This window comes from Triturus cristatus, chromosome 9, assembly GCF_964204655.1.
Source record: "Triturus cristatus chromosome 9, aTriCri1.1, whole genome shotgun sequence".
Lineage (NCBI taxonomy): Eukaryota > Metazoa > Chordata > Amphibia > Caudata > Salamandridae > Triturus > Triturus cristatus.
In genome coordinates, this window is record NC_140592.1 from 28264287 (window position 1) to 28272618 (window position 8332).

The 8332-nt window shown below is 51.6% G+C and overlaps 1 long non-coding RNA gene across 2 annotated transcripts; it reads right to left on the reverse strand.

The window, feature by feature from the left end:
• Nucleotides 1-558: 558 nt before the first annotated feature.
• On the reverse strand, nt 559-4240 carry LOC146797302 (uncharacterized). Of its 2 annotated transcripts, none has more exons than XR_014968977.1 (5): nt 4106-4240; nt 1602-1727; nt 1404-1486; nt 1228-1316; nt 559-821 (listed from the first exon to the last, which is right to left on the reverse strand). It is a non-coding gene; the product is annotated as an uncharacterized LOC146797302 (long non-coding RNA). The 2 variants fall into 2 exon arrangements; XR_014968976.1 differs by having other exon boundaries at nt 559-824.
• Between the last annotated feature and the right edge of the window lie 4092 nt (nt 4241-8332).

Consider the following 8332-nt stretch of genomic DNA (forward strand, 5'->3'; position numbering starts at 1 on the left):
GTTGCTGACGGACTGTGCTTCCGAATGGTTGCAGACTGACTGTGGTTCTGAATGGTTGCAGACTGACTGTGGTTATGAATTGTTGTAGACTAACTTTGGTTCTGAATGGTTGCAGACTGACTGTGGTTCTGAATGGTTGCAGACTGACTGTGGTTCTGAATGGTTGCAGACTGACTGTGGTTCTGAATGGTTGCAGACTGGCTGTGGTTCTGAATGGTTGCAGACTGACTGTGGTTCTGAATGGTTGCAGACTGGCTGTGGTTCTGAATGGTTGCAGACTGGCTGTGGTTCTGAATGCTTGCAGACTGACTGTGGTTCTGAATGGTTGCAGACTGACTGTGGTTCTGAATGGTTGCTGACTGACTGTGGTTCTGAATGGTTGCTGACTGACTGTGGTTCTGAACTATCCTTGAACCACATTTACTGACTCATACCATTCATTCAAAGTACTTAAAATGAATTGTTCCTACCAATTGGTCTATATATATATATTTGTCTTTTTTACAAAATACCGAGCCCTTTATTATGCAAAAAAAGTCAGATTTATTATCCATATTATCAATTGTTAACAACGTATATATAGTACAAGATTTCACTGAACTAAAAAAAGTTCTTCCTCATATTAAAAAAACCTAGTGGATGTCTGGATATCTAAATACAACCATCACATATCAGTAAAAATCACTTTTTCTGGACATAAATCCAGGGGACAATCAGTTAAAACCAATACTAAAAACACAAATATTTAATAACAAAACTCCTCCAAATTATAACTCAAGTTGTCGAGGTGGTGTTTCGGTGGTCTTATTTGTTCTCCCCACCTGCTTCAAGACAAAGAATTATAATAAAAATTAGGATTTATAGAAAAAGTGAATAAATAAACAGTGTTTAGATACATTCAATCTAGTATATTAAATAAGACACATTTATGTAACCAGGTTCAGTGTTTTTAAATACATATATATATATATATATATATTCCATTTACTCCAAAACCAGCTGTGGAATTCCAATCGCACATGTTCATTTCTATACTTATTGCTGTTAAATTTATAAAATCTGTTTTTGGAGTGCTATATTTTTTTTGGCAACTTTCCCTCCTAATACAAATGTCTTCAAAAACCAAAGTTGGGTCCGGGTATCAATTATATTTCCATATTTTAACAAATCTCTTTCAGGATTCTGTGCAGGACTATGTTCTTCAACCTCCCACATACTTTTACCAACCTTCGGAATTTATGAAGAAGAGGACTTTTTCCTTTTATACTTTTCTTAGGTTCTTTCTCGTTTTGATACCAACTTTCAATATTTAAGACCTGTGAAAGAGTAATAGTTTCATTTACTTCATGAAATAAAAAATTAAATAAAATAACATATACACATCAATCTGATGTATTAATCACCTTTTCATATTCCAATCATCAATTTTTTCTTTGGGAATAGATTATATTGTGTTTGATAAACCGTCCGTGCTAATTTTAACCTCCTATATTTGGGATTCAAAAAAGAAGGATTTTTTTTGTTAAAGTTATATAATACCCCGTTTTGTTTCCATCTAATTCTTTTTCCTATCATTAGTTGTCTTGCCCCCACATCCTTACCTCCATTGTTGGGTTTTAATACTACTGTTGTACCATTCATTCCTGCTTCATTAGGGAGCCAATGTAAGAAGAGTCTTTATTAATTTGGGTATCAGGGGAATCTCGTTCAATCACCTCCCATATAATCTGTAAACAATGCAGAAAACAATAAAATCATATTAATCTAATCTACATCAATTTTTAGTTATAGTATTTAAAAATATTTACTAAATTTCTACTGGCGGATTACTATCAAACATAATCCTTAATACGGACTAATGTTTTTAATTGCTGCTTTTGGCAGGAAATGTAATACCATGTGTTGAACTTTGGGTAAAGGAGGTAGTTAACACAACAATACCAAAACAGAACACAACTGAATAACACAATAGAATAATTTAACCCGAAAAACCAGTTGGGGACTCTAATATCCCCTTCCGTTTGCCCGGAATGGTCTTTTTGGTTGACCACCTCCAGGAACACATCTCAGGAGCTATTTTGGAGCGAAAAAACTGCAGAGCCCACCGGTGGAATATAAGGGTGTGTGTTATACTCCCCAACGCAGCCACATGCTCCCAATCACACATAAGCATCCATGCATGCACACACTCATTTACACACACATAGGTATACACAGATACGCACATGTCATGTGCATGCCTTCATGGACGCATATGAAACTGATGCGGTTTTCAGGCATCACTCGGTGGGACCCTCGAGAGCGTCTGTACTCACTCCGGCATCCACAGGGCACCACAGGCCTTGATGGCCCACGCCTCCCACAGACGCACCCCCTCCTGGCATCTCACAACCAGGAGTCACTCTGAAGAAATACAAGCCCGGGGCTCGTTGCAGCCTCAGCGGGCACCAATAACAAAGAATTATGGAGAACTGGGTGAGTTCTGGCTGAGCTGCAGAGAGCAGTAAATGTGGCATTGAAATTATAGGTAAAAAGTCTCCCTTCATCCAAGAGATTTCACTTTGTCTGAATGTGGAACAAAATATAATACACAAATACATATAAAAGTGAATATAAAAGTGAATAAAGTGCGAGTAACGATGGGTAACGATTGCGGCAGTGAGCAGTGGTGGCTGGAAAAGTCCAACAATGGTTCGATGTAGTGTCCAAGCATGGACACGTTCTAGTGCTCCGACCTGCTGTATTACACTGTACACCCACCCACCACAGACGTCACTGTGTCAGGTGACGCTGTCAATAAAAGGGGCCGAGCGCACGTGCTCGAGGCCATTCCCACTATCCCCAACTATGTGTCCTGTGTCCTCCTTCACCTAGCATGTGGGCCTAGGGCCCATCATTACATTGGCGACGAGGATGGTACTATGCCCCGCGTGTGCAGCCTTCGTTCTGCGTGAAGGGGGAGAGAAGTACCGAGCGTAAAACCCCTGCAGGCGCGGATGACGCCTAATCGCCCGCCGGGCGTGCACAGAGCCCTAGCCACGAGCGGTGACCGGGAGCCCACCCCGCACCGCCACGAAGACCGGGAGGCCGACGCTGTGCCCCAGGGCGGAAGCGTGGCAGTCGGGTGCCCACCCCGACCTGCCGCTGTGCCCAGAAGCGCCCCGGAGTAAAGCACCGGCCGAGCGGAGCCCACCCGCATCGGCCGCGACGCCGTGATTCTGCAGGACGAGGTCCCCGACCCCGTCGACCCTGCCGCTGTGCCCGGAGGTGCCCTGAAGGACAGCAAGCCGAGCGGAGCCCACCCGCATCGGCCGCGACCCGGCAAGTGGCGGCGACCACGCGGAGCCCACCCGCGTGGAAGAAAAGGCCCGCCGGCCGAAAGGTGAGGAGCCGCGCTGAGACGAAGACCAGCAGGGCGAAGGGGAGCCCTGGTTGTGAAGCACCCGGCCAGAGGAGAGAGGTGCCAGCACCCCCCCCCCCGCGGCCCGCGATGTGAGGAGGCCGGCTGCGGGAGGGGGCGGTATCGATGTGAAAAGTAAAAGCGGAGCCCACCCGCGAGACCCAGCGAGGCATGCACAGAGAGCGGCGAAGGGGGAGAAGGTGAATAAATAAAGCGGAGCTCACCCGGAAGCAGAGCCGGACCAACGGAACCGGCGGGTGCCTACCCCGCATAGGAACAAGCATGCCGACACACCCCCCTGCCTCGCGAGGACTGCAGGAAGCTGCCGCGGGCAGGGAGGGCGATGTCAAAAGTAAAGAATGGCCGCCGCCGGCCATCCGGATCATGCCCCCACCTCGTGGGTCCCCCAGCAGCGCCTTCAGAGCAGCAAGTGGCCAGCGCTGCCGAAAATAAACTCACACCATGTGCGCGATGGCACTATGCCCAAAAGGAGTGTTGCCTCGCCCTCTAACCAGCCCAGGCGCCTGTACCCTCCATGTAGCTGACGAAATAAAGCGGAGCATACCCGAAGCGAGAAGGAGCACTTCTCCCCCCCTCCAACGCGCGCACACCCAGAGTAGTGCCCCAACCCCTGCAGCTTCACATCAGTGCCTGTGCCCCCCTTGCCTCTTAACAAACCAATACAAAAAGGGAAAACAGACTTACCTGCTGCCATGTCCTGGACTCCACTGCTCTGCTCCAACTCCAGCCCCATCTGGACTCCACTGGTCTGCCTGGCTCCAGCTTCCCTCCAGCTCTCCTACTCACGAGTGAAGCCGGGAGCAGTGGAAAGGAAAACAAGGGATAGAGTTCTGGCAGTACAGAATGGTTGCTGCTGAAGCCAAGGAAAAGCAACACTGCCACCCAGTGGCCACCGGCAGTACTGCAGCAAGAGGAAAGTCAACAAGCCTACAGCAAGCCAAGGAAGTCCAGCAGCCACAGGAGACCGACGGCTCGCAGCGCAAGGCAGAAGAGGCAGCAAGGCACGTACCGCAAGGTCTGACGGATGCGCGAAGGTGAGCGCACGGGAATGCGACGGAGGCGCACAGGAATGTGCCAGAAGCGCAGGAACGCGACAGAAGCACAGGAAGAAGCAACGGTGTGCCACAGGGATGCAGCGCCATCCCGCAGCAACAAGGAGGAAGAAAGAAAAATGGTGTCGAGCCACATCCACCCCAGCGAGGACTGCGCTGTCGCCGCATCAAGTGGAGCGAACCCTCGGGAGAGAACAAATGGCCTCAGCGCAGTTGTACCCCGGACGCGGACAGTACACTGCAGCGCCTACACAGGAGAGGAACCCACTGAAGAGGATGGGCGCAGCAAGTATCCGACACTGGCGAAGGATGCAGAGCCACACCCAGCGGCGCCAAGAAGCCACCACATCAAGTGATCATGGTACAAGGAGCAACGCTACACTGAAGAGGTACCACGACGGTACGAAGAGTAGCACGCACCAGCGCCTGACAAGGCAGCGGACACAGGTAGTCACACGACGTGACACACCTCGTGAAGCCGACCAGCCAAAAATGGTCGCACCACAAAGGCCCAGCCGACCTGCCAAACGGTCGCACCACAAAGGTCAAGCCGACCAGCAGAAAATGGTCGCACCACAAAGGCCCAGCCGACCTGCCAAACGGTCGCACCACAAAGGTCAAGCCGACCAGCCAAAATGGTCGCACCACAAAGGTCAAGCCGACCAGCCAAATGGTCGCACCACAAAGGCCAAGCCGACCTGCCAAACGGTCGCAACGCAAAGGTAAAGCCGACCAGCCAAATGGTCGCACCACAAAGGCCAAGCCGACCTGCCAAACGGTCGCCCCACAAAGGTCAAGCCGACCAGCCAAATGGTCGCACCACAAAGGCCAAGCCGACCTGCCAAACGGTCGCCCCACAAAGGTCAAGCCGACCAGCCGAACGGTCGCACCACAAAGGCCCAGCCGACCTGCCACATGGTCGCACCAAAGAAGCCGACTCGCCAGGAGTCGCACAAAGAGGTCTGACGCAAGACCGAAGATATCCTGCCAGTGATCGGCAGCGCGGACCGTCAAGTGGTCCAAAGAAGCTCAAGATGAACCAAAGCAACTGGTGAAAGGGAGAAGACCGAAGCGGACCATGAGCATGGCCCCACGAACTTCAACCGAAGTAACTGGTGACAAGGTGAAGATGAAGAGAAGGTCACGACCCTAACTCGGAATGCTGAGGAAGATGAAGAGAGTGTTCTCGGACGAGGACAAGACCAGGGGGAACACGTGCAGAGTGCGCGCGCTGCATGGAGAAGCCTGGCCAGATAAGAGGAGAACAGGAACGGTCCAGAGTAGGGCGTGAAGCGAAGAGATGAAGAGACCAGAGTGGCACGTCCGCCACTAAGAAAAAAAAAGATGTCTGAGTGGCACGTCCGCCACTACAAGAAAAGAAGAATGAAGATATCGGAGTGGCACGTTTGCCACCAAAAGAAAGGGGAAAGGAAGAGATCTGAGTGGCACGGTTGCCACTGCAACAAAGAAGAAGTCAGAGTGACATGACATCCTCACGGAGAAAGAAATAGAGGAAAGAGAGAAGAGGGTGGCGAGACTACTCACACCTCAAAGACAAGGAAGGTGACAAGCACGGTGCGCAAGTCCTGAAGAACACCCGTGGCACGGAGAAAAGACCATCTGTTTGATGATGCTTTCAGCGCACCTGGGATCTGCAGGGGTGAGCAGGCCGGACTATTCGAAACACCCACCTTTGGGGTCACACGGACACTGGACAACGCCAGCCGTGGTGACCCAGGGGCAGAGGCCTCAGGGATGCCAGTGAGAGAGCGTCCCCGCGACGAGAGATGGTCATCAGCCGCCCTCCAGCAAAGGTCCCAGGAGGATGAAGACATTGTGTGCGAAGACAGGAGCCAACAGCTACCCTCCAGGCACGACTGCAGAACCCGAGGTGAGACTTGTCGTCTCCTCTGCACCCACACGGATCGGCGTGCGAGTAACACGACACAGTACACCCAGCTCAGGACGAGCCAGAGGGCCTCAGGGATATCCCGTGGCAGGGGAACACCTGCGAGAGAGGCATCCTGGTGAGAGGGGTGTCTTGCAACCAATCCGTTTTGCAAAACAGAACACACGCCACAGATAAAGAAAAGGACTGGACGAAAAGACGAACGGCAACATCTAGCGGTAAAACCACAAGAACTCAACTGCGTTTGTCGCCAAGAAAGTAAAAGCGAAGGAAAGACTGTGAGAACAACTTCAAGGCAGAGCCGTCAAACAGACTAGATCCATCGAGCACCCATGACTGGTGCCACAGTGAACTGGTGATCGTCTGCGACAGGAAGAGCATCGTCCGCGACAGGAAGAACATCTTCTGCGACTCCAAGCAGCTGAAGCGTGAGCGATTCTGCAGAAGTTTGGTCACTGTATTACAACTGTGTATATCTTTCTTTCTCCCCCAGGTTGAACTTTGACGTTTGGTTTTGTTATTAAAAATTGGGAGGGATGTAGTGTCCAAGCATGGACACGTTCTAGTGCTCCGACCTGCTGTATTACACTGTACACCCACCCACCACAGACGTCACTGTGTCAGGTGATGCTGTCAATAAAAGGGGCCGAGCGCACGTGCTCGAGGCCATTCCCACTATCCCCAACTATGTGTCCTGTGTCCTCCTTCACCTAGCATGTGGGCCTAGGGCCCATCATTACAGAGGTGACCCAGCGCGAACTGCAGCAAAGGGGCGAGGCCGCTCTTCCCACCAGACCAATAATGTGAAAATGGGTTCCGCTGGTACCAGGTGAACCGTGAACTTGTACTTTTACACCTGCTTAGAAGACGTAGGTTCTGAGCACGCGCTCATGATATGGTCCACTCGCTTCAATTCTGCCAACCAAGCCTGACCCTCACACGAGTGTTTGGGGGTTTACTCTCGCTTAGGCAATTTTGACAAACTGCGAGACAGGCATTAACGATGGCCACAATGGGCCAAGATGTGCCACTGGTATGTGAGGGGCGCACCTCATCAAAAATACTGTCAAAGACCAGCTGAAGGTCACTCAGAGAGTAAGGAGTGTGGCAGGGACTAGAATGTCAGAGGGAACCACAGTGTGAGAGGGATCGGAGGGTGTAATGGGTGGGAGGGTGACAGGGATGGGAGGGTGACATGGATGGGGAGGGTGACAGAAATTGGAGGGGGCAGGGATGGGGAGGGTGACATAGATGGGAGGGTAACAGGGAATAAGAATGTGACATGGATGTGAGGGTGACAGGGATGGGGGTGGCAGGGGTTGGAGGGTGACAGGTAGGGGAGGGTGACAGGATTGAGGAGAGTGACAGAGGTGGGAGGGTGGCAGTGATGGGAGGGTGACAGGGATGGGAGGGTGACAGGGAAGGGGAGGGGGACATGAAGGGGAAGGTGACAGAGAGGGGAGGGTGACAGGATTAGTGAGGGTGACAGAGATGGCAGAGTGACAGGAACGGGAGGGTGACCGGGATGGGAGAGCAACAGAGATGGGGTGAGTGACAGGGGTGAGAGGGTGACAGGGGTGGGAGTGTGACAGGGATGGGAGGATGCCAGGGATGTGAGGTTGACAGGGGTGGGAGGGTGACAGGGTGGGGAGGGTGACAGGGTGGGGAGGGTGACAGGATTGGTGAAAGTGACAGGGATGGGAGGATGCCAGGGATGGGGAGTTTGACAGGGACTAGGACTGTGACAGGGACAGCGAGAGTGACAGAGATGGGTGGGTGAGGGGGATGGGAGACTGACAGGGATGGGAGGGTGACAGGTATAGGAGGGTAACTGGGATGGGGAGTGTAATCAGAGATGGAAGTGTGACGTGGATTAAGAGGGTGACAGGCTTGTGGAGGGTGACAGGGATGGGAGGGGGACAGGGATTGGGAGTGTGACAGGGATTGGGA